This window comes from Syngnathus acus, chromosome 24, assembly GCF_901709675.1.
Source record: "Syngnathus acus chromosome 24, fSynAcu1.2, whole genome shotgun sequence".
In the NCBI taxonomy this organism is placed as follows: domain Eukaryota; kingdom Metazoa; phylum Chordata; class Actinopteri; order Syngnathiformes; family Syngnathidae; genus Syngnathus; species Syngnathus acus.
This window is the reverse complement of record NC_051108.1, coordinates 5,435,559-5,462,217: the sequence shown is the minus strand read 5'-3', so window position 1 is coordinate 5,462,217 and position 26,659 is coordinate 5,435,559. Positions and strand designations below refer to the sequence as shown.

The 26,659-nt window shown below is 38.0% G+C and overlaps 1 protein-coding gene across 1 annotated transcript in view; it reads left to right on the top strand.

The window, feature by feature from the left end:
* mcm9 (minichromosome maintenance 9 homologous recombination repair factor) overlaps positions 1 to 26,063 on the top strand; it is a 36,316-nt gene extending 10,253 nt beyond the window's left edge. The window contains exons 17-19 of the mRNA XM_037245523.1: positions 11,550 to 11,635; positions 25,837 to 25,890; positions 25,973 to 26,063. The gene's annotated coding sequence lies outside the window, so the exon portion shown is untranslated. The remainder of the gene's footprint in view (positions 1 to 11,549; positions 11,636 to 25,836; positions 25,891 to 25,972) is intronic.
* The last annotated feature ends 596 nt before the right edge of the window (positions 26,064 to 26,659 follow it).

The window sequence follows — 26,659 nt, the reverse complement described above, 5'->3', positions numbered from 1 at the left end:
TAATCACAAAATAATGATTTTGATTCATGATTCATAGTCTTCAGCGGGCCACTTATGATTGATTTCATGACACAATGCTTCGGGCCAGTTTAAATTTAGGAATTTGGTCCATATATAAGGCGCACCGGACTATAAGGCGCACTGTCGGCTTTTGAGAAAATTTGAGGTTTTTAGGTGCGCCTTATAGTCCGGAAAATACGGTAATTGGAACATTGTGTTTTGACTAGCTGGCTACACAGAACATATAAAGAAAACTTTTTGGTTGACTTCCCTTTAAAAATAGGCATTTATCTTGCAATTCAGCAATGGAATCGCTAATATTACTGTAAGGATGAATATTAATGTCTACTAGCATTTGACTGATGTGTTTTGTGTTAGTGAATACATCATGAGTTGCATTTATAAGAGGACAGATATTTATCGACAGGAGAATTTGAATGTAATTTAAGTTAATTTAATGAATCCTATATTGATTGTTTGACTGATTGACTCCCTCTCATTTGAGAGATTTTTACACATTTATACCTCCAACCTCTCTTGGCAAAACTTGAAAACAATAAATAAACATTGTTGATGAAGAAAGCAATTTTAAACTACAAATTTTGAGCAAAGACTCCCTCTCATTTGAGAGATTTTTACACATTTATACCTCCAACCTCTCTTGGCAAAACTTGAAAACAATAAATAAATAAACATTGTTGATGAAGAAAGCAATTTTAAACTACTGAATTTGAGCAAAGAATTTCATAAAAACCACCCATCCATTCATTTTTTTTATACTGCTTGCCCTCATTAGTGTCGGCGGTAAACTGAGGACTATCCAAGCAGTTAATTGGGCGAGAGGCGGGGTACAAACTGTACTGTACTGGTCGCCAGCCAATTGCAAGACACTCACACAAATATGAAGAAATATCTTGTGTCCCACACAAATGTGACCCCTAATTATTCTATTCAATTTATTTATTTTTTTTATAAATCCCTGTTTTTTGGTAACTTGTCTGCACAATCACACGAGATAAATCTTCAATTCCACACTTTATTTCCCACTCTGAGTGTTTGGCTTGATCAGCCAGCATTTTTCCTCCTGGCTTCTCCTGGCATGTTATTAGAGCAGCTTTACTTTCAAACCGTAGAATTACAGCAAGCCTCCTCTCTCACCCCCCATGGGTGCAATTCTTGAAGACTCTTTGTCTTGGCTCAACTCTGTGGCCTTCACAAGTCCAATTGTGGAACAACTTTGTGGTAACTAGTTATGCCTCATCCCCCACGTGCAGATAATGCACACACACCTACATGCACTGGAGACAGTAGTGTTTTTTTTATTTATTTTCAGACTAACATTATCAATGGACCAGAAAAAGCTGCTAAGGGAGTTCAAATTAGAAATACACAACAATGCTGGTCCTGCTTCTATGGTTCTGGCAGAGGCCCCTATAGTAGGATTGTGACTTTTAATGAAGCCGCATTGAGTTACTGAGGCTATAAATACTCAGATTGTCCCTGGACTAACATTTGTGGAGTAGATAAGAGAGGGTCTGTTTGCTGCCATGTGTGTATTTGAGTGTGTGTCAGAGGGGCCAGCCTTTGGTCTGCCTCATTTGGTACTTTGTTAATCCGCATTGAGCGTTGAGAGGAAATATGGGGATGAACAAGCTGCATGTTCAAAGCGTTGGAATTCAAGTGGCACCGTGACGGAAGTCGACCGCCTTGTTGATATCAAAAAGCGTGTTAAATACTCAACGGCTGTATTTTAAAGAGCAGACAAAAAGCAACAAGAGAACAATACATGGAAGGAGTTGAGTGTTACCAAGGTTAACTCAGCTGCATCACATAGATAACCTGTTCCATCTGCTCTGATAAGATGAGGAACATCAACAAATCCGTTATTGGACTAAAAACCATAGAAAATGTTGTTTGTGATGTAAAACTAGACATAATGGCAGAAAATAGCACATGTTGCCTGTATTCTGTAAATTCAATTTGAATAATAATGATAATAATAATAAAATCTGATTATGTAAATTCTTTTAATTCTCTTGAGTAAAGTAATCACAGTCGCATGTACACAATATAGTTGTAATTTTGCTAAACTGACTGAAGCATGTGAATTATGATGATTAATATACTAAATGATAAAATGCATTGATAAAGCTTGATAGAAACTTGTAGGACTCAATTTTCATGCCCAGCGCGGTCTAAATCTGGACAGGGGCGAGCTAGACCAAGTTTTGGTATTTTCGCAGACCAGTTAAAGCGGGTGCATCTAAAAAAAAAAAAGGCATTTTGCAGCATTGTGGGCAGTTGATTTAAGTTGCCGCCAATTGAAGCGACTCCCATCATTCCCTTTAAATACCTCGTGCAAGCGGCAGCCTGATTGGAATCTTGTAAATCACTTTAAATAAAATAAATTACTATTTGACTTGTCACCATGTGACCTGTGTAAGGAATTTTGTCTAGTGGTAACAGCTGGATGTATATGTGTCTGTTCAAAGGTTCTCTGCCGTCAGATGGTCATGTTTGTCTTGAACTTTCTCTGGCAGCATGCTGACTTTCCGTCAGTGACCTATGACCTCCTCTCAGTGGTTTTCCTCTGGGATTCACAGAGGGCTCAGGAAATATACTTGCTAGCCACTTTATTAGGTACATCTGCTCAATCCAAAAAACAGGCATTCTAAAATGGTGCTCTTCCGAAGATAATGCTCACTTTCAATTTGGTATTCATTTAACAATATTGTGGTTGTTTTTTATAGAATTGTATTGCATTATACTGAGATGTTACACATATTGGTACCCTTCCATAAAACCCACAATGGTCTCTGCAATCATTTGAATTTAGCATAACAAATACAAATGAAAGTCAGATTTTGAGATTTAAAGTAATTTACGGAACAGGCTCCGCTTCGGTTTTCGTTTTGATGCATTTTTGTTACATATTTTGCAGAATTGTTGATATAGTTGCTCACTATTCAATTGTACCAGTAGCAAAGTGTTTTTTTGTTTTTGCCACTCCCAGTAGTCTCATGCACATAAGAACATAAACATTTTAATTTGTACCACTTGTTCTAACACAGGATGAGGAATCAAAGGTTGTTTATCGTGTGATTACTGGAACTAAGCATTGACGAAAACAGACTAACAATGTACAAACACTTGATAGCATTAATACTGAGCCCCAAACAAGATCCCAATGTGACATTCTTCGAGGTATTTGTTGCTCTGATTTGAACACCTCAACACATATGGTGACAATTAAAATGAAAGTTAAATTAAGGGGGTGATTAAATTCACTTATAAATAGAAATGTTGATTGTGTGAAACAGAACAGTGATTCATTTAACTAGTCCCAGTTAAATTCTTTCCCCCGTTTATTGACGCAAGTTTAGCCACATTACTCGTGTTCAGCAATCTTAGGATTTAAGTGCCAAACCTGTAAATTTCCATTTATTTGCATCAGAGAATGGAGCGTTTGTACACCAAACAAAGTTGTTCACAGAAAAGAAGAACTTCAAGACTGATTGTTACTGTCAGCTATTGTTTTTGCAGTTTTTTTTCATTGAGAGCTGAGAGTGATGTATTTTGAGTAGTTGTATTAGATGAATTGCATCGAAGGTGCTGTTTTATTTTCTCTGGGAACACAACAATGTGTTAAATGCATTTGTTAGCTTCTCGCTAGCATTAGCATACTGCTTAACTTGACTGCAGTGCGTGTTTACAAAACGTTCGTAGATATTGTGAGGGGATTTATTTTGTTACGTGTAATGTATGATTGGATGGACAAGTCTTCTGCTGTTGACATCTTTGAATCAATCAAAAAGTTTGCGGCGCAAGTAACGTATTTTCCGCACTATAAGGCGCACCTAAAAACCTCAAATTTTCTCAAAAGCCGACAGTGCGCCTTATAATCAGGTGCGCCTTATGTATGGACCAATATTGAGCCACCACAGCAGGCAAAGTCCGGCCCACGGGCCAAATGTATATATCTTATATATGGACAAAGTTTTAAAATGGGCCATTCATTGAAGGTGCGCTTTATAATCCGGTGTACCTTATAGTGCGGAAAATACGGTAAACCTCGGCTAAAAACATATAATGGGAATCACCATAAATGGGCTAATGGGTAGCATCTCCTATATAACAGTGTTAAAATGCTTTAAGGAAGCAATTTGCAAAATGCAAAATGGTACAGCAACACTTATGAAGCTTAAGGTAAACTGTCTCAACTTTTCTTGATACTGTTTCTGTCATGATAGATGGAAGGCAACATATGTAAGTCAATTAATTTGCAAGTATACTTGTTGCATGCTAGTGCGATGGTTCTTTAATGAACAATCATGAACTCTGCTCAACTTGACTGTCTCAGGCGCTCCCTCCCACATACAGTAGACACACAAATACAATCTCGACACTGCACCTGTCAGCCGTTCCCTCCAACATAGCAGTAACCGCAACAAAAGATACGTTTGTCATTTCCATCTGTTACATATCAGCATGGCCTTCAGCTGCACACCTGTTTGATGAATACATGATATATGCGACAGTATATTTATGACCGTACAGTCTTAATTGTCGATAAGTGTGTGATGAGCATGAAAATAGTATCTGTGCCCTGTGAAATGACAATACACAATATTAAACACACAGCGACAGGTCTTGCTTATCTTGATTTACTAGATGTTGTTTTCTTGGCCAATTCTTAGCTTTTGTTTTATTTAATGGTTTACGGCTATATTATGCAGCCATTCGCTAGCCAAAAGCCAATTAGTGTTTTGCATTTTGCGTTTTGATTGATGGCTCATTCAGTCAAATCATATCTAATAAGCACAATTTCATAAAAATCCCCAAATTCTTTACAATTTTACTTTTTATTTATTTATTTATTTAATTTATTTTTTTAAGATTTGTTCCTGCTTGTATTATGAGTGTGTTGGACATTATTGGTATTTGTGTTCATTTGATTCCATGAAACCATGATTATTTATTCATATTTGTTTTGTATTTAAAGGGAAGTGATTATAAAATTGAGAAAGTGAGGAAGGCAAAAAAAAAAGGATGGTCCCATTTAACCAATGCAAACCAAAATATGTTTTTTTTTTTTCTAAATCTAATCTAAACATACTTTTAAGCAAGTACCTGAGAAAACTACTTCAGGCTTCGGTTCTTTAAGCTTAAAAAAACAACAAATAGACGCTTAGAATTTGCAGGATAAAAATCCAATAACTCAGTTTAACATTCTTTATTTCAATTTGATTCCTTGCATGGTTTTAGAGTCGTTTCTACGCTGGGAGCAATACTCCCCTCAGATTCCAAACAAAGTGTTTAGGCTCAGTTGTGGCCCTCAGAAATATTGCCTTTATAACAGCACTTTCATTTCCTGAGGCCGTCACGCAACAAAGGCCCCAGACAACTTCAATAAAACCAACAACCCCCCTGTAGGTTTAACTTAAAGTGTTTTACCCCCTTGAGAGGACGCATACAAGCAGCAACAAAACAAAATGTAGAAATTCAATATTTAACCCTGAGAGACATTAAGGCCGTTTAAAATCGTAAGGAGGACAAAACAGGTATCGGAAGATACAGTTTGATACTAATTTACTCTTACCACAATCGCTTATATTTTAGAGCAGGGGTGTCAAACATTTTTTTTTCGCGGACCGCATTGTAGTCATAACTTCTTTCGGAGGGCCATTATGACTGTCAACCAAAATAAATGTATGAGCACCTCATATAATATACAGTTAGAGCTACAAAATAAACTGACAAATAACTCGTTTTCAAATCAGACGAGTAAACACTGGTCAAATATTTAAAAAAGAAAGATATTATTAAAAGTGAAGACAATTTGCAATTCTAGTAATGACACACGAATTTGATGCACAATTTGTCTTCGCGAGCCACATAAAATGATGTGGCGGGCCGTATCTGGGCCCCCGGGCCTTGAGTTTGACACCTGTGTTTTAGAGGCTTGTTGTTGGCCGACCGAGGGATTGCGAGGGTCCTTTATAGCTGCTCACAACTCTATTTACATTTTATTTTAATCCATTTAATACCTATTCCTTCTTTAATTTAGTAAAATAAAAGTACTCACTCAATAATTATTTTTTTCTGTGCACACGATACGTTAAATGTCTTGAAATCCCGATGACGCGTATTCCTGCATATTTGTTCTTGTGTGTGTTTGAGCTGTTTGAGTTTAGCCAGACAAAGCTGTTGCTAAGCTGGATCTTTTGCCGCTGAAGAAATGCAGTCTTTGTCATTATTTGTTTGGGTGCCACCTCCTGGCTGATACTTTCAACACTGGCCATTCTTGGCAGGATATTGCTTGATCCAGTGGGTGTTCCTGAACTCAAATGCCATACTTGGTTTTAGACGCATTAAATGAACAATTCTTCTTGCCTAGAAACTGTTTTAGTTTATTTTAAATTTGGAAAAATTGCACTATTTCTTTTTTTTTTTGACTTGTCCTTGTAAAGAATTAACTTATAAATGAGCGAGCATGTCTGTTTGCGCTTGTGAGTGTGTATACGTGCGTGTGTGGACCTCCACAGCAGAAAGCTAGTGAGGCTTCAAATGAGGTTGGGAGGCCCTCTTAACAGACACTTGGCACCCATGGGACACAACATCATTTGGACAAAGGGGTATTCATTGGCACTTATCGTCACGATTTTTCTCTCTCTCTTGCTCTCGCTCGCACACATACACGCACTTACTTGACTTGTACACTTTTGAGGTGACATCCTGACATTACATAATCTTAATTAAATCCTTAGGAAGGCTGGTGATGTCATTGGAAGCTGAGCATGTTTGCGTCGGCAAAGAGAGAGAACAATGAACAAAATTCTCATCTCGCTCTCTCTGTCATCTATCAATAATAAACATTTGAACACTTTTCATAAATATGCATTACAATGAGAGCTCAAGATTTGGTAAATGATTTAAATCACAGGTGTCAAACTCAAGGCCCGGGGGCCAGATACGGCCCGCCACATCATTTTATGTGGCCCGCGAAGACAAATTGTGCATCAAATTCGTGTGTCATTACTAGAATCGCAAATTGTCTTCACTTTTAATATCTTTTTTTAAAAATATTTGACCAGTTTGTACTCGTCTGATTTGAAAAACGAGTTATTTGTCAGTTTGTTTTGTAGCTTTTACTGTATATAATATGAGGTGCTCATACATTTATTTGGGTTGACAGTCATAATAGAAAAAGAAGCTATGACTACAATGCGGCCCGTGAAAAAAAGAGTTTGACATCCCTGATTTAAATGATTTATCAAACAGTGATTAAGTAAAAGAGGAATTTGCAGTTGCAAATATTATCCAAGAAAAAGAAAACATTTGTCATCACTCTGTTCAAGCAGCATCAAAGAAGAGATCTATATTTGACCTTATCAGTTCAATTCTGTTTGAGAGACCTTTTAAAAAAAAAAAAAAAAGTTTCGTAATTCAGCATTGTCTTTTAAATGGTGCTCTTCACCTGACATTTCTCTTGCTAATTAGACTGTGACTAAATCCTCAGATTTTGCCACTACATTTAAACGGCTCGTATTCCCATGGGAGCATTAAGGTTAAAAATGTCAACCAAATCAAAAGGCTGCTTTGATTTCATTGTGTTCAGTCAGGTCAAGCAGGGCACATGAGTGCCAGTGATGGATAGAATCCCAGGGGGAGAAATTGGGTTGTCCATGGGCTGCTGTGTTGACTGGTACAAAGTTCAATACCAGGCTGTACTAGGTCCTATCCGACCCTAATTCCCAGATGTAAATAGTGATTATGCTCTTTCACACCACAAGTGCCCCCTGTGCCTTTTTCTCACATCATGCATGGTGAAAATTCACAGGATGTCTTAATTCCCAAGGATTTAAGAATTTATTTCCTAGAGATTTTTTTTCCTTTGCATAAATTGTCATGAGACCTACATTAAATCGCTGGAGTCTGTGTAATGTTTCAGGAAATACCCTGATCCCTTCAATGTCCTTACATTTGCTACAGCAGGTGTGTTTTACACTTGTCTGCATGTTCCCAGGAAATAGCATCGTTATAAACTCACAGGATAGTTTTGATGTGTTGTAAATAGTTCCCCAATGAGATTTGCTATAAATGTGGTCAAGATGGTGCCGTGATGAGTTTCGGCAGATATGGAAAATAACACCAGATTTATTTCATGAGTATATTCAGGAAATATGTATGATTTGGTTCTTGAGCCGAAAAAAAAAATTGGTTTGAGTTCAGTTCAATTAAATGCCCTTCTATGAAATCACTCGTTATGTGTCCTGATGGCGAACTTTCATTTGCCCACGTCTGTTAATGCTTCTTTTGCCTTGTTTTAAGTCCAAAGAGAGAGAAAAAAAAAACCTGTTTCTGATTTTCAGGCAATGTGAGCGTGTGCACTGCAGTGAATAGTCCAATAAAAAAGAAACAGGTAATCTCAGACCAATCGGCTTTGTAATTAATCTCTGAATTTATTACACCCAGCAGTTTAATGATGCAGTCCTCCAGTTTTTGGAAAGAAAGCTCAGTAAAGTAACTCTTGTCCGATTTAGTGTAATGACTACAGATTAAGATGAAGGACAATTCACACCATCCGGGCCAGATGCAAATGTGTTCAAACATTTGGTGAAAAAAAAAAAATCTGAGTACCTCTGGATAGCAGATGCTTGTGTGTTAAAATCGACGAGTCATCAAGAGCTAGGCTTGATCAATGGCTTTGTAATAAAGACTGATGATTGCCTCACTTCATTTTGTTTGCCCTGCAAAGAGAGAAGCATTTTTGGATACTTAGGTTTTAGATTTTATTATACCACTCGGTATGATATAATCCTTCCATTATCTATAGCTAGCACATATTTTAGTATTGACACATCAAGTTGATCCACAATATGTCTTTGCGGGCCGCATTTGGCCCCTGAGCCTTGAGTTTGACACCTGTGGATTAGGTCTTCTCATGTCTTATTTAATTTCATACTGCAGTGGTCCAATTAGGGTGGAAATTGGAAACAAGCTGCCGCCAATGCAATTGGCCTGTTTTTCATGTGACAAGGTCACACGGTTTCTTTAAAAAGACTTTCTGTGTGTGTTTCGTTAAGCATTGTAAGGATAAGAAGGGTTGCATGGTTGACTGTTCTATTGGCATTTCGACATATTTGCTTGTTTCCTTATGTAGGATAAGAAGGGTTGCATGGTTGATTGTTGTATTGGCATTTTGACATATTTCCTCGTTTCCTTATGTAATGGAAAAGGGTCATCCAAACTGAGTTTTACTGTAGCTTCATATATACCGTATTGGCCCGAATATAAGACGACACTGATTATAAGGCGACCCCCTCTTTTTCAAGACTCAAGTTTGAAAAAAGACTTTTTGAACACCAAATTTAATTTTTATACAGAAAATAATTACAGTACATCTGAAACAAATGATTCTAACAATATATTCGAGAGAAAAAGCATGTTATTTTGCCTCATTCAAATCATGCCAAAACTGTAACACATCTTAATATCTGAACATTTAAATCTGTAAACTAAAGTGCAATCACATTTGTAAATGAATGGCTTCTGGTTTTTCCATTTTCGGTTATCTCTTCTCTTATTTTCTTTTATTTCTTACCGCTATTTATTTTTCTTCTTCGTGCTACCACTATTTTTATTTTTATTCTTCGTGACAGGGGTTCGCTTTGGCCTGGGGAGTTAAGTTCAGCATTCGCTTTAAAGATATCTGGGGCCATCTAGCGTTGTAAATGGGTATAATGTCTACACCCCGAATGTAAGATGACCCCCACTTTTTCAGTCTTATTTCAATGCAAAAAACACAGTCGTATATTCGGGCCAATACGGTGTATATATATACGTACTGTACATTAAATAAGCATCAAGCGAAAAGTGCTTTGCCAGAAGATACCCATTAGTGGCTTCTGAATATTGAAGCCCGCTTGAAGAGAGAGAAAGAGAGTGTGGCAGCAGTTGGCACGAAAAGAGAAGATCTGAACCGCTGCCAGCTTTTGATGCGAGAACCGAGAGCAAAGAGGGGCTCAGTGGTCCGCGCCATTAAAACAGCAAAGCACTGTTTTCCTTGGTGAGAAATCGAGTGTGTCCATGTGTTGGTGTGTGCGTGTCTTTTATTTTCTTCTTAACATCACATTCAATAAATGTCCCCAGCTTGTCAGTGTTCACAAAAGATCTCAGTAACAAACTATAGAAGCTTTTTCCTACTGCAACTTTATGGCTGTGAATACAGATATGGTCATGTTGCGTAATATAACATAGCTTGTCAAGTGGCAAATAGAAATATTTCCCGTCATGATGTACAGTTGCATTTTAATGCTAAGAACGCAAAGTTGGACTTGTTTTCTTATTCCGCTGATATTGTCAAAATGTAGTTTGGAATCTTGGCTTGACTAAAAAAAACCAAACATCGAAACACTCGCGTGGTAAAGCAAAGTTCTTTGATGACAACTACTCGGTGTCTTTCTGTTGTTATGTTTCAAACCGTCAAATATGTAAATGTTTGCATGACGCTGATGGAAAAAAATGTGCAGATGTTCAGATCAAACTCCGGTGAGATCATTTATCACATCGCTTTTTGATGCTCAAAATGACCACAAAGCGACAAGCATTGGTTTCAGTTGGTCAATTGAAATGATTTTGCATTCTGTGTGGCTAACCAACATATGCTACATACCTGTAAAGCAAAGGAGCATGGAAAATATTCATATTATTCTTTGTAATGAAAGTCCAGATGGTCAGCAGTAGTTGCGTGAGAAGACTCGAAAGACTCAGGCTTTCCACATGCTCATGTCTCTCATCACTTTTATTCAGAGCTGTGTGTTTGCTTAGTTGTTTTCACCAACATCGTGTATTATTCAAAACAGAACAAAAGACCTAAATAATCTTGATCTAATGAGGCCACTTGGCAACGTCTCAAGAATCATAATTACAATTGATTCAAATGTTGCATTACATTGTACAACAATTTAAGTCTCCGCTATCATCATTACCAAAATCGTGTTGGATCAGCTGCGCCACAATTTACACACGGTCCGAGCAGGTTTAAATTTACACTGACTTTTTGCTACCAAATTGTCATTCCGCCTTTATTCTACCGCCTTTTGATTTTATTGCTTTATATTGTGTCCGAGAAGTGTTTTTCTATCATGCTTGACTTTACCACTACATTATCTTAGGTTAGTGACAGACCATAACATGTTTGGACTTCGCTACATATTTGGGTTAATAACACAGTTTGTCTTCAGTTACTGGCTTTGCAACATTTGACATTTGTTTATGATCCATTTAACTGCCTGCTACAGTGTTTATTAACCACAAGCATTTGCTTTAACCACCCCATATGTGCAGGTTTCGGCTGCAGTCAATCAAAGGCTTAAATCTAGCACTCTGTCATGAGCGCATGTACATAAACATGACGTTTGCCGGAATAATGCAAACACACACGGAATAGTGACAGGAAATACATTGATCATTTTAGTTCTTCTGAAAGTTCAACAAAAAAAAAATCTTAACTCCATCTCTCCCTCCCTCTCTCTTGTCACACTAAGGGACAACAGCAACTTCTCATCATGGGAATTGACAGGAAGAGCTGAAGATGAACGCACACAAACACGGTTTTTCCAACTGACGTACGGTACAGTGCTTTTTTTTTTTCCCCTACTGTATAGCCATACCCAGAGGGGGTTGATGTGAAGCGAATTTGAACATCACTTGCTTCCTGTCTCAAAGTGAAGACTACACCCATAAACACATTGGAAATGACAAGTGAAAGTATAGAAATGACATGCAGTTTGACATTTTTGCATATTATTAGATAACTATTATTTCTCAAATTATGAATTATGGGGCGGCACGGTGATGCACTGGTTCGGTACCACTTCCGGCCATCCCCGTGTGGAGTTTGCATGTGTGGAATTTCTCCAAGTACTCCGGTTTCCTCGCACATTCCAAAAACATGCATAGTAGTCCGATTGAGCAGTCCAAATTTGCCCATGGGTGAGACTGCTTATTTGGGGTTTGGCAAAAGAAAAGTCAGTCCAATCATATGCAAACATATTTGTTCGGACAATAATAATAAAACGTATTGTAAGCATTTGATACTGAGAGAAAGGATGAATGGAGGTTTACGCCAACAGAACCTTGGAGGCCCATTGGTCGCTAATGTGCCACGTTCTTAAGACACTGACGTCAGCTTAAAAAGAATGAATCTGAAGTCTAGACACCATTGATTATATCCTGTGGCTGAATGGAATTCTCTAAAACCACATGGGTGGTGATTGTAGCCAACTGTTATCTGTCACGAAAGGCCAGAGGCCGCAAAAAGTAAAAGTGATCTGGGTCTTAAAAAGTTTCTTTTGTTGAAATTTCAGTTTTAGATGCATTCAAAAGTGTGAGCGTTAACTTTATTAACATAATTGAAAACTGCTGCTGTGCAACGCATTTTGAAAAAAGCATAGCTATTAACACTATAGCAGATTTTCTGCCGTTATTCTAAACTAAATTATGTAGTGGCATTTGGAGAGGAAATACAAACCAGCAATTATGGTTAAAGGTTTCACAATATTATTTTTGTTTCTCTTGGATGAATCAAAATACTTTTCCGTGTCAGTTGACTGCAAGTTGTGGTATTGAGTCAGAGGAATGTTGAAACACTTCTGTCACTGATGGTCTACTGCGGCATTTAACATCCTGCTGACCACATTTAAAGCCAAATTAAGCACGGGTGGAGAAGAGAACGGAGAAATTGCTTGGACTGAAGACCAAATACTACAAGGATATATAAATCACAATATGGAAGTCAGTGATGTGTAATCAGCAATGGAAACAGTAGCTGACACACAATGATAAAATAATAATAACTGTGAAGGATCACTAATGATGTTTTTCATTGATTTTTGAAAAATGGCATTCTCTAATGTGACAAAATAAGGTTATGGAACTATTTCTTTCAGCATCATTAGTCTTCCTGCAGTTTGTCAACGAGGTCGATTTAAGGCTAGCAGAGAAGGCCTTGCTAGCAATAAATGCTAACCACTGTTTATATCAAATTATTGCTCAATTGAGCTTTTCCCCAAAGAATAAATAAACATATAGTGAATACATTTTTTTTATCCTAAATCGAATAAGTCCACAGTGTTACCTTTTCATAAAAGTGAACAGAAAGATTGTGAGATTTAAAAGGGTTTGAAGGCTCTTTGCTGTTCTAAATGTGAGGCAATTTGAGCTTTTCATTCCAACTTTGGCTGGGTCTCTGTCAGTAAGGGGCCTAAAGAGGCTGCATGGACGCAAGGCTTCTCTGTGTTCTTTTCACGTTTTCCCAGGCACATCCAAAATAAAAGTTCCATGGTGCTTTTGTTGCCGATGGTTGCATAACATCAGATGGGCTATTTGGTGTTTGGTCACGGAGGTCCACAAGGCTAATGGTAAACATTACATTGCCAATTAATCAAAGCCAAAGCACAAACTTCCTTTTACATTTGCCGGACATAACGGTTGGATCTTTTTTCTCTTCTTCTGAGCAAATTGTAAAAAAAATAAAAAATAATGTAGTGTTGCTATAAACTAGGTTCATTTTATATATTTGAGTTACTCTGAGTCACTCACTCAAGTGAGCCAGTGGTTGAGAGTCACTTGAGTTATTCAGGTTTCTGTCTGATAAAAAGTTCTTTTTTTATTAGTACTGTCACACATTCATTTTTTTTTCTCAATTTACAAAATAATTAATCAAGCCTACGACTCTAAACTTGCTCCAACTCAAATGTGAAGTAAATTAAATTATGGTTAATGTTATTTTAAAATAAGATAAAAACATGGTTTTGAAAACAAGTCAAACAAAATAATTTTAAAAAGAACTTCCATTGTTGTCATTTTTTTTTAACGTCGTGAACCCCCTGGAAAAGCTTGACCAAGTAGCTAGGTAGAGGGAAGTATTGCTTAGGCCGCTTCCCCCATGTGACCTAACCTCGGATAAGTCTAAGAAGATGAATGACACGAGATATTTATTTAAATATCACAATGTTCGTCTCAAAGGGATTGCCGGAATAGCTCCTTTCGAAATTCCCAAAAGGAGGTCAAACTTATTTCCCGTTCCTGTGTTCTTCTAGCTAGCCTAATCTGAAAGTCTGTGTTACAGTAACAGGCTCGACATACATAGACACATTATCAGCTTTCCATTGCTTGCCAGCCTGACACTAACTAATCCTTATCAGCGGCCTCTTTGTTTTGAGCATCATTTAATGTCTTTACAGGTGACTGAGTGACCCCTGCCTGAAGATTAACTAATTTCTTTAACAACTCTGTGCACTGTCACATTTACTACTCATTCTGCCTTCAGATATGCCGGTGTATATTGTGTGTGTGTGTGTGTCCGTTTGTGTGTATACAATACTGTAAAACGAATGTAGCTGCGTTGTTAGTTTAACTGCATATCTCAAAAGTGTGCTTTTAAAGTCTTAATCACTTAAAATGCATCTTGTTCGTTTGATGGAACATATTTTCCGTAGAACTTAAAATTTTCTGGAATTCGGAACTGTTCTGAACTGGAACAAGAATGCTACTGATTTTAAATGATCTAAACCAATATGCTAGCCGTAGCTTCGTTTAGTAAACACTTCCATTTTTTTTATCAACTTAGTTTTGTTGCTGTTGTGGCAAAGAATATACTTTTTTTCAGTTTTACTTCACTGGCAAATTTGGTAGGAATTAAACTAACATTCAACAGACTGTTAAAGCTAATGAACTTTTGTACTGAAAAGCACATGATTATTTCGGGAAAATTCCATTACCAACTACATTTATTCTGATTCCATAATGGAAGGCAGATGATGGGAAGTCAGTGACTCCACAAACTGCGCATGTTTTTCAGCAGCATCTTTACTAAATGGTGTTTTGAGTATGAGACAGCCATTGCCATTTAAAATACCTAAAATAGTAGTACATAAATATTCCTGGGTCTTAATGGCCATCATAAAACATTTACTATTCAGTCAAGTCATATTTTAACAATCATGTAAAAAAATGTTGGGTCGCATATAGCGGACAATCCCCTCAAAAATGCTTCTATCACTTCAGTTTTCAGTTGTAATTATAATGTTCACCACTAGATGGCAGATCCAACTTAATAGCATTCCTGACGTTTAATCTCCATGAAAGGAAGACAAATTTAATCAACAAACTATGGTAACATAAATACCTTTAAATGATAATTTAACGACCTGAATATAGATGAAAATTCAGTACTGGATGTCGCAATGTATGCTGGGATGTGAACAGCGGCCAATCTCGGCAAAAGTACACAAGAACCATCAACAGTAAAATTTTGGCCCCATTTGATCATCTCAAGGTCAAGGTCCTGTCAAAGTTAAAATAGACTTATAGAGACAGGATTGCATCAGCAATGCTGCTAATATGTCCCGATACATAACCATTTATGAAATTAGTCTAACATGACTAGAACCAATAAAGCTGAGTCATTAACTGACAATTACTACATTGGAGGAGTAACCCAATGATGTAGCAAAGCTGTGGGTATGATTGAGTGTCCTGGTAAGTTCTGAGCATTGAGTTAGGGTCATGCCAGTGAGCCTGACAGGTCTCCTCTAGGCAGCTCTCTCTAATAGGTGCTAATTGCATTCCATTCCTTACTGGTCAGTAGCCAAGAGGAATGTGACTGTTATTATGATGAATCCCTGTAGCCTTGGTCGATCAGCACATTCTTTTGCGCTCAGTCAAAATACTCCTGCAACACCAAAAGGGGTGACAGGCAGTTATTAAAATTCGTCACCAATAGTCATACAAACTCATTGATACCAGAACATGAGTAATCAAATATAAATTTCCAAAAGGGTTAAACTGTGGTTTGGTTAGTTTGGTGCATAAAAAGTTGTGATCATTTTATTCGAGTAGACAACATTGACGTTTCTGCACTTAAAGTATTTGGGAATTACTGATTCCAGGTTGTGTGGTGGAAGTTAGATGATTTTCAGATTTTTATACGGCGCCCCGTCCAACTCTTTAAGTTTGGGAATGACTACACGCCGAGCATTTGCGTGAAACCATGTCATAAAATGAACACAAATGTTGATCCGTTTTCTAGGTCAAACAGAATCTCCATGAACCTCATGAACTCGTGAGCAAGCCCATTACTTCATGAACTCTTGTAATTGCAATAAAATGAGGTTCTATAAAGTGTTGGCTCAGTATCTTTCCCTCTCAAGCCAAACCCATTAAACTTAAAACATTTAGTGACTGATAATCACAAAAAGTTTGTGACTGATAATCACAGCACAAAGTTAACAATGTCACAAAATGGAAAACGAGACAACGTTGTGGAAAAAGTCATTCAATTGGTTTGTCTGTTAGCAACAGTTGGCCCAGTGGTCATTGTGTGAGAGGCTGGAATCTTGGAACTAAGTCAAATAAAGATAGTGAGGGAATATTTAAGTCAAACACAAATACCGCACGGTGTGACACACGCAACCAATGAAACGTTAGGAGGCGTCATATTGGTGGGAATTGCCACTTTCGAAATCGTTAAATAGCACACGTTTGTGGTGTGGTTGTGTTTTTGTGGACATCATGTACGTTCCCACCCTACGGATGAGAAAACATGAGGAAGCTAGCGTGTTAGTGCCAGCCTCTCTCTCTCTCTCTCTCTCTCTCTCTCTCTCTCTCTCTCTCTCCATACTAGCATGGAGACCATGACGAGTGAGGAAGCAAATTAACTTCTATCCTTCCTGCCGCCCCTCGGCTCATGTACTATATTTGCTTCCCAGTATTGTTCGCCACAATGCAGATGACACATAAGGAAAATGGGAGTGTAGCCACTTTGTTTTAAAGCAGTTAAGAAATCATTTCTTATATTGTAATCCCACTAAGACACAGGTGTCAAACTCAAGGCCCGGGGGCCAGATTCGGCCCGCCACATCATTTTATGTGGCCCGCAAAATTAGTGTCAACTCGGTGTTTCTTGTTAAAATACCAAAATTCTAACTTGTCTTTCCTTTTGATAACAATGAGATATTGCAACAATTTTGCTATAATCCCAATTTCAAAATAAATTGAAAAATTCTGTTGTATGTATGTGATAATATCCACACACATTCATTTCTATTTAAGTCATTAATGGCCCCATGTGGGAATCCATAACTCCGATGTGGCCCGCAACAAAAAATGAGTTTGACACCTTTGCACTAAGGGGTGTCAAACTCATTTTAGTCACGGGTCGCATTGAAGTCATAGTTTACCTCGGAGGGCCATTATGACTGTCAACGTCTTCTATAACTATAACTAGTTTTGATATCAGAGACTATTGAAAACTGTATAGCTTAAAAAGATGAATGGTGATAAAAATTGCTAGTGATATCTCTATTTTTAAAAAGTGAAGACAATTTGTAATTTTAGTAATCACACAAAGTCGATGCAAAATTTGTCTTCTCGGGCCGCATCTGGCCCCCGGGCCTTGAGTTTGACATCAATGTGCTAAACTGTAAGATGATGTAAAAGCTCATAAAATTAGTTATTTTGGTAGCATATCTAATGAATCGCCATTTTCTTTACTTTTCTGTATTGGTTGTCTGTTCCCACATCTTTTTAGTTTTGAATGAGGATCTCAACACCTGCTGTCTCAGTGGGCGCAGCAGCATGGGGGCACAAGCTTAACGTTAACTGTGCTGTTTTTCGAAGTCAAAGTGAAGGGAGTCACCTTACTGTTATTATTGTCATATTAGAGGCCCCTCTGAAAGCTGCTGGGAGGTATAGATAAAGAGCTGCACTAACAATGTGTGATCTTTCTTGAACATTGCTGTTTAGCAGATGTGTTAAGTCAAATAAATAGGAGGGAGAGTACATCAAATCCAGATCTCTGTGAGGGACAGAGCAGCAACAGGTGTTGAACTGCAAAATAGGGAACAGTTCAACAAGTACTTTAATGTTCTGGGAAGAATTGGAAAGTAGAGTACAGTACTCCCTCGTTTATCGCGGATAACTGGTTCGAAAAACCACCCGCGATAAGTGAAATCCGCGAAGTACGGTCATCAACAAGAAGTACTGGGCAGGCTAACGAGTTAGCGGAAAGAAGCTAATTCGTGATCGTGCTAACACGCGAAAACTGACTTCTTAAGGAATGTAAACGAACATTTGGAGCAATACTACATTGTCCTAAAGGTTAGACACATGTTTACTCAATTTAGAAGTTTTATTTGGAGTTTTAAATGTTTTTTTAATTTGGAAAAATAATCCGCGATGTACTGAAGCCGCGATAAATGAAACGTGAAGTAGCGAGGGATCACTGTAATTCATTCCTTGAAAGAAAATCAATGAGTGAAAAAATCCAGAGATCTCAGTGCTAAAATGGTACAGATGTTTTGGGGTTTTTTTTGTATTGATGTTTTTGGCACACAAAAATGAAACTACCGGAATATACTTTTTGGCAAAACACCATCAGAGGAGGTCAGTCTAGAGTTACCAGAATATCTTCATGCCAGTGGGAGTGGGGGCTTGGGAACCGGTGGCTAGTTTTGTTCTCTGCCATTGTTCGTCTTCAGGATGTCCTTCTGGGATGTCACGCAGGAGGTCAGAGGAGAAGTTCTCTGTTACTGTCTGGAGGGAAGCCAGGAAGGCCATTGACTCCTCTGATGTTGGTCAACCATCCAGGCTGTTTGTTCCACACGACTAAACAACATTGCACGTATGTGTCTCGCGTTGCTATTGAGGACATTTCATTTTATGTTCAACATTGGAAACCATTTTTAGTAGTTTGATTGACTGACAAAAAAAACTGAGCATTACTATATTAGGAAAGGTGGAATTTTTTTTCGCGATAAGTGAAATCCGCGAAGTACGGTCACCAACAAGAAGTACTGGGCAGGCTAACGAGTTAGCGGAAAGATGCTAATTCGCGATCGTGCTAACACGCGAAATCGGACTTCTAAAGGAATGTAAACGAACTTTTGGAGCAATACTACATTGTCCAAAGGTTAGACACATGTTTCATCAATTTAGACGATTTCTTTTGATTTTTAAATGTTTTTTTAATTTTGGAAAAAAAATCCGCGATGTAGTGAAGCCGCGATAAACGAAACGCGAAGTAGCGAGAGATCACTGTATAAGGGAAACTGGGCTTTACTTGAAGACATCCAAAAAGCTTTTTTAGAGCCTCTGACTGATGTTTAATGCCATTTGGGTGGTTTTAATACTTTAAGAGTGACTGAGGTCATGTAGTAAGCTAATCATCATGTGAGTCATTAAGGTGACATGAGTCAAGGTGTGGTTGAGCTGTCCATTGAGACAGGACATTGTAATTGTTTGAATGGTGGTGTCAGAGATCACCTCCTATGTTGAGTGAAAGTTATTTCATTTTGTCATAGTGTTATTTGCCTCTCTGACCTCAAGAATGTAGTTTTACGTCATCTTCTGTCAAAATGCACACATTGTATTTCTATTGTGTTTACAGTTTGGATGGCGTCCTACAGTGGCAAATTCGGACTTGTCTATTTTTATGGATTTCCTTAAATCCTAAATATCTGCTTGGAAACAACATGTGGTTGTTCTACTCTCTGTTCTCAGTTAATGAAGCCTGTCTGCACACAACCATGCAACAACAGAGGGCACAATTTGATCGTATGCATGTTTATTTGTGTGTGTAAAGGTAGTTGAGATGGCAATTACACCGATTAGCTACCCGTGACGGCATTTATTTTTCTCATAGGCAAGGCAAAGCGTAGTACAGGCAATTTAACAAATAGTAACAAACGCACACACCTCTTTCTTAGCAAACAGCCACAGCCGTATATAACAGTCATTAACTAGTTAAAACAGATAATCTGGCTTGGTGGTCTCCTTCATGCTAGAATATATTTTATCTCTCGTTACACTCAGGTTTCCAGGAAGCTGAAACACCGTATGATCACTATCATCTCAAAAAACAGGCTTCAATCGGACCCAATCCACCTCAACCTCCCGTAGCAACAATAATAGGAGTTGTTCACTTCAAACCCATGAAACAATAATCTGACACGGACAAATTATTATTTTTTGCTCCACTCTCATGCTCCACAGTCACCTGCCCTAAAAAAACACTTGAGGAGTCTCCACCAGCATCATAAGGTCTACTCTAAACACACCCAAGGCGTGCACCCTCAGTTGTTAGATTCCAGGAAATTATTTGTCAAATGAATGTCATGTTTTTAACAATCCGTTTATTTCAATGCCACGAACAATCATTCATTGTTTTCTTTGAAAGTTCACTGCATGCGGTCAGATTTTAATTGAACTGTCAACAGTTTCCCAAGTTTCCCAGTTACTACTTCCTACTTCGAAACACTAACCCTAATTTGAACCCTAGTTTAAAACCTTAACCCCATTTTGAAACCATACTTCGAAACCCTGACCCTAGTTTGAAACCCCATTTCAAAACCCTAACACAAGGTTGAAACCCTACTTTGGAACCTTAAGGCTTGCTTGAAACGCTTCTTCAAGACCCTTGCCCTAGTTTGAAACCCCAACCCTAAAATGAAACATTAGTTTGCAACTGTACTTCAAAAACCTGACCCTAATTTGAAACCCTACTTTAGGACCCTAGCCCTAGTTTGAAACCCCAACCCTCAAATGAAACCCTAGTTTGAAACCGTACTTCGAAGCCCTGATCCTGGTTTGACACTGTACTGTGAAACCTTAACTTGATTTAAATTTTCCAAGATCTTTTCTAATGACAGGTTGTTTGTTTAAAAGGCTTAAATCCAATTTTAAATCAAAACAGTCAAGACACATTGAATTATTACTCTCTGCAGACAACCTGTTTGGGCTAAAAATTGTCGATGACCACACGGGCTTTTGTTGTTAGCTAATATTCTTGGAAGTGATGAATAACATTTAGAAAAAAAATCCCCAAAGCAAAGATTAAACAATTACTTTTGCGTTTTTTGTAGTCACATGAAATCATTCTTGGAATCAAGACAACCAACAGCATTGCCTCCAAAAAAATGACATTAACATTGCATCACCTTTTATGTTTTGTTAGCAATTAACAGCCACAGTTCAAATTATGATAATTGGATGGGTGGACCTTTTAAAATATGTTGTCACCAATCTTGGTGACAACACATGTGACATTGAAGGTTTATATAATCCAAAACTAATATTTTGGAGTTTTGCGCAACATTAAGCACTTTCAAGCATGTTTTAATGTCACTTTGCGGCTTTAATTATAAAGTTCCACTCGATTTGTGTGGAGGAGGACGGAGCTGTCAGAGCTTGTGTAAACACACAGCACGTATGGGTTAATGGTCATATGTCCATTTCCTGTCAGGGTTCTCTGGGAATACTTCCTATGTTGACATTGTGTGTGCATTGCGTCGAACTCATTTGGCATTAAGAGGAATGGATGTCACATCCTGCATCCTTTTTTTGATTTTTTTTTTCAGATCACTAAGAATATTTGCGGGATCCAACCAACACTCCTTGTCTACCTAATTGACCAATCAATGACAAGTACCGTATTTTCCACACTAAGGCGCACCGGATTATAAGGCGCACCTTCAATGAATGGCCCGTTTTAAAACTTTGTCCATATATAAGGTGCACCGGATTATAAGGCGCACCTTCAATGAATGGCCCATTTTTAAATTTTTTCCATATGTAAAATATATACATTTAGCCCGCGGGCCGGACTTTGGACACGCCTGCTGTAGTGGCTCAATATTGGTCCATATATAAGGCGCACCTGATTATAAGGCGCACTGTCGGTTTTTGAGAAAATTGGAGGTTTTTAGGTGCGCCTTATAGTGCGGAAAATACAGTATGGTTATCGAATCAGGTTGATGGGGGTCGTCTTTAATAGGAAATGAATTATTTCAGTGTCTCTTAATGAAATAAAAAATGACTAGTGTTTGTTTTATAATAGCTTTTTTAAGTCTCTGACTAATTGCTTGTTTTGTGCTCCAGAGAGAGTAAGAAAGAATAATGTGCTATTTGGTCAAGAGCCGCACTTTCACTGTTTTGTGTACATGTTTATTTATCAGAATGACGTATTTATCTCCCTGTGGAAGATTGCTTCCGAGAATGTTGAATGACTTAAGGGTTTATCCTGGGTCATGTGTATGTGTCACTGTGACATGGTCATGATATCCCTTTGCACTCTGATGACAATATCTTTCTAAATACCTTCACTCATTAACGGTGTGTTTCCAGTGACGCTCCTCAAGCCCTATCCAACACTCTTCCCTTGAATTCTTCTGGATTCTGTAAAAGTACGAACTTTTCGTTCTAAGTTCTGTGGGTGGTTTATTCTATTTGCGTCCAGTATAACAGCCAAATTTTTGTTTTAAACTCTGGGCTCCTCTAATTGACCAGAGTCTTTGTTGTGGTCAAAACGTAAGGTTCAGCTATGTCAGGGCTCTTCTACAAATGTCCAGTCAGAAGACTTTTACAATAATCAAGTCTACTGGAGATATAAACATGGATAAGCTTCTCTTGGAGCAAGCAACCATTCAAACTGGATTCAGCACAGATAGTTTTGAAAATTAGTGTCGAGACAAGACAGACAACTCGTACCAAATGCAGTTTAGATTTTTGATCAAATGTAGGAGCGTCAGATATTGATTTTGCTGGTCGGTACTGTTTGATCTGATGGATGGTATTGTTTTGCTCGCTTTGAGAGGACTGTGGAAGAAGTCTTTTTGCCTTGATCAGTACGGAAGAAGAATCTAGTGGTCAGAATCACAAGTTAAATACCTCTTCAAAAGTTTCTCTGTTGTGGGGAAAAAAACAGCGGAAAGTTGGGGTGTACAATCCACTGCGTTGGTGAATAGCTCCTCATTATTCAAACTCTGCCAGCACAAGGCTTTGGACTGTGTGCCAATTTTGTTTTGTTTTGTTTTCTTCAGGCCAAGACTTGAAGTCTGCTGGTCAGCTGGTCTTGTTTCTTTGTGCTCAAACTGGGAAACACTTCTCTCAAAGAGAACAGGAAGACCCTCGTTTGGTTCGAAACAATTTTCAGATTTTTCATTTGGACAACACATTAAAATAACAATGTTTTAAAATACGTATGGAGAATTGTTAATTGGCATTGACCAAGAAATCATCCCTACACTCTTAGTGACCCTTCTTATTTTTCAAACATGAGGGATGCTTTTATTTAGAGGCAGGTGGTGGACTGAAACACAATAAACTCCGAAAGGCAGGAAACTGAAGAGCTTTGTGTATTACGTAAACAAAGGACAAACGCTTGTACGCTGATAGTTTTGTATCAGGAAACGGATCATAATAATGTGCGAATAAAAAGAACAAACAACAAACTGGAAACGGAAGAGAAACTGAAGAACTAACGGCACTCAAAACTAATTACAGTGTGAACATCATAAAAACAGAACACAATTGGAAATCCTTTTCAACCAATACTACAAGGACAACATATTTAATGAGATTCATGTTATTGATTCATATTTTCCAAATATTCCTGCAAATGCTTCTTCAGGTGAAATATTTAATTGGAAACATCGAAACAAAAGGTAGTGTAAAGCACGTGTCAAACTCAAGGCCCGGGGGGGGGCCAGATACGGCCCGCCACATCATTTTATGTGGCCCGTGAAGACAAATTGTGCATCAAATTCATATGTCAATATTTAAATTACTAATTGTTTTCACCTTTAAAAATTAGATCAATTGCTAGCAATTTTTATTACCATTCATATTTTTAAAATATGTTAACAGTTTTTCTTAGTCTCTGTTTTGAAAACGAGTTATTCATCTAGTCATTCACTAGTTTGTTGAGTACCGTACACTATATATAATTTGAGACATTCAGACATTTATTTGGGTTGGCAATTTCGAAGGAAACCATGACTATGATGCGGCCCGCAACAAAAATAACTTTGACACCGCTGGTGTAAAGAGATACAAGATTGACTGTACATATTTAATGAATAAATAAAACAGCTTCACAACATGAATCCAACCCAATAACGGCAAAATACTTTATACAAGAATAAAGTTGTAAATGATTTGTCAGCACAATGTCTCTGCAGGAAAGCCAGAGGTCGGCTTAAATGTGTGTGGGAATGTTGCACTCAAAGACCTCAGCCCCACACTGCTGGAGGCCTGAATGCAGTGAACAACAGAGTAAACTGCCTCAGTGAAAAGACTAATGTGGATGATTTCCACTTTTTATGTACACTTCAATCAGTAACAGTTGTTTTGCAGTGAATGGCAAAATTTGGTATACTGAAATGATGCTGAGAGAGACTGAGAGAGCGAGACAGAGAGAGACTGTCTGCATGAATAAGCCATCTATTGTGTAAGAAAGTGTAAAATTTACTAGAATAACTGCATCTTTGGAATGGCATCTCCGAATTGTTCCGATAATACCAGATCAGGCGGGTTCAACACAAGTCCAGACCTATGGCTGACTTTGTATTAGCAAATAACCACAATGAATACTTCTTGATACCGCAGCCGTTCCGAGGCATGTTGTATTGACTGAGTTGCGAGGCCTCGGGGCTTTTAAAAGGAAAGCGCATAGTAACGGTGAGTTGTCAAATCCGAGCACTGTTAGTAATTTAATATTCGGTCTTTGCAGACCGGAAAAGGGGGATAATTTGTGAAATTACCGTGTTTTCCGGACTATAAGGCGCACCTAAAACCCTAAACTTTTCTCAAAAGCCGACAGTGCGCCTTATAGTCTCCGGTGCACCTCATATATGGACCAAATTCCTAAATTTAAACTGGCCCAAAGCATTGTGTCATGAAATCAATCATAAGTGGCCCACTGAAGACTATGAATCATGAATCAAAAAGACTATGGATCATTATTTTGTGATTATAAAATAATTTGTTACGTCTGAAGTTGAGATAAAAAAGATGAAATGGAGAATGATTTGATTTGGATTAAAAATCTGACATGATGCATTAATGGGGCGCCTTATAGTCCGGTGCGCCTTATATAAGGACAAAGTTTTAAAATGGGCCATTCATTGAAGGTGCGCCTTACAGTTCGGTGCACCTTATAGTCCGAAAAAACGGTAGTCTTTGCCGAAGATGTCTGCATAAAAACTAAATCCTATTTTTTGCCCATCCATCCATCCATCCATCCATCCATCCATCCATCCATCCATCCATCCAGCCAGCCAGCCATCCATCCATCCATCCACTATTAGAAATAGGACATTATCACACACACATACGCACACACACACACACACACCAAACAGATGGAGCAGTTCTTTGAAAGCCCACACATGCTTAGAAGTGGAATCAAAGTTACTTTTGAGCTTTCTCTCCACAAATAAGGGATATTGTGAAAGTTTCAGCTGCAGCTGCGAGAAGATTTTTTTTTTTTTAAATAAGAATTCAAACAAAAATGCATCTGTGCGTTAACTTGCCATCCCATGCTCAGTCTTTCAGTTTACAGCTGTGTAGCATCTCACTGACTCAGTCTTGTTGGGCAGAGTCAAGCGAGGCCACACAGAGTAAGAGGTGCAGGTTTCTTGCGTAAAAACCACTGGATGCTGTACTCAGCGTGTGCGGACGTTGCCGTGCACATGAACGAGTATTTTCTGCCGAGTCAGTACTGTTGTCGAGCGTGCAATTGATTGTGCTGCAGCTCTGCCAGCCAAAAGCAGTTAAAAATACCCGGCTCACCCAAATGAGGTGCAATTTGTTTCTCTTCAAGCCAGTAAAGTGGAAAAATGTGAAGTAAAGACTTGTATCTCATGAAGGCTGTTTTTGTTGTCTTGCTTGGGAATAGTGGGCATTTGATTTTTGTTGCAATGATATAAAATGTCAAACTAAATGTATTTATCCTCACTTGTTTAAATAAAGTATTCCTTTCTTGTTATAAAGCATTGAACCAACATCTGGACTGGAAATGTCAAACGTGCCAAGAACATTTGCCAGGTACTGAAGCAACCATGACATTCACTTTTGTTGTCAATGATGCTTTCCGGACACATCTAATGAATTATTATTATTATTACAGATTTTGCACTGGTCCACATCTGCATTCGACCTCCTGGCCAAGGATGAAAACAACACAACGAATTCAACTCAAAAGGTTTGAGGAAACAAATTGCAATGATTTATTTAAGTTGAGTAACTTTAGCAATTTAAGTATTAAAAATATTTGATTTGACTTACAAAAACCTTGATCGTTTCAGTAATGTGTGAATTAAGTTTTATTGAATAATTATTACACTTTTATTGTGAAGGAAAATATATGGCTGCATTTTTATCAATATTGACTCTGGCGATGCTAAATTAATCAAATGATTTGGGTCGGCTTAGGGAACACAAGACTCTTTGTTGACTTGAAAACAGAGGTTTAGATAAGATGCTAAAACCTTTGAGACTTTGAAGTGTGCGTGCGTGTGTGGTGGAGGAACACAGTCAACAGCCAAAAACACTTAAACTATATAAGGGATAATGTCGTTGTTTCTGCTTCATGCTGACTGCATTGCCTGGAAACTCCAAAGAAGTTCACAAGGTATTTAAGACCGAGAATCGTGATAACTAGGAAACTAAATTGCCTCAGGTCTAAACAATCACTTTTCAACAGTCTCAGTCATTGACGCCATACAACTCAACTCTTAACCTTGTTCAAAGCCATGTTGTTTTCTCTGTCTCACCAAATAAGATTAAAAAAAAAAGAGCTACACCATATGGACAA